We start from the raw sequence: 436 nt of genomic DNA, 5'->3' as shown, positions 1-436 counted from the left end.
AGAGAGAGAGAGAGAGAGAGAGAAGCATAGGATCCAAGGAGAGGGAGGGAATAAAAGGTTACGATGATCAAGCAGATATCGAGAGATCGTTTCCTTGAAGCCCTTGGGACCTTTCATCGTTCCATCATGGAAAGGAGCAGCCATTCTGTGAGGAAATGGTTCGCGTAAAAAAGAAAAGAAAAAGAAAAAAAAAAAAGGAAGGGAACAGCGAGGTAAAGGGTGTCTGGCGTCTCTGAAAGAGGAAAATGCAGAGATTCCTCGGCCAATTTTCTCGCACCGCCTCGATAACTACATTCCTCCTCCTCCCCTCCTCCCCCCTCGACATTAATAACCTCACTTTGCGGTTTCGTAAATAATTAAACGATACGATCCCACGATGGACTTTTAACGTTCCACTTTACAACGAATCACGGCTTGTTATATACTGTATAAAGTC

The 436-nt window shown here is 44.3% G+C and overlaps 1 protein-coding gene across 1 annotated transcript in view; it reads right to left on the bottom strand.

The window, feature by feature from the left end:
• Positions 1–436, bottom strand: part of LOC102681182 — a 29,783-nt gene that overhangs the window by 1,757 nt on the left and 27,590 nt on the right. The gene's annotated exons all lie outside the window — the stretch shown is intronic.

The sequence above is a fragment of the Apis dorsata genome, unplaced genomic scaffold (assembly GCF_000469605.1).
Source record: "Apis dorsata unplaced genomic scaffold, Apis dorsata 1.3 scaffold_41, whole genome shotgun sequence".
Lineage (NCBI taxonomy): Eukaryota > Metazoa > Arthropoda > Insecta > Hymenoptera > Apidae > Apis > Apis dorsata.
The sequence above is the reverse complement of the archived record's forward strand: the minus strand, read 5'-3'. Positions and strand labels throughout refer to the sequence as shown.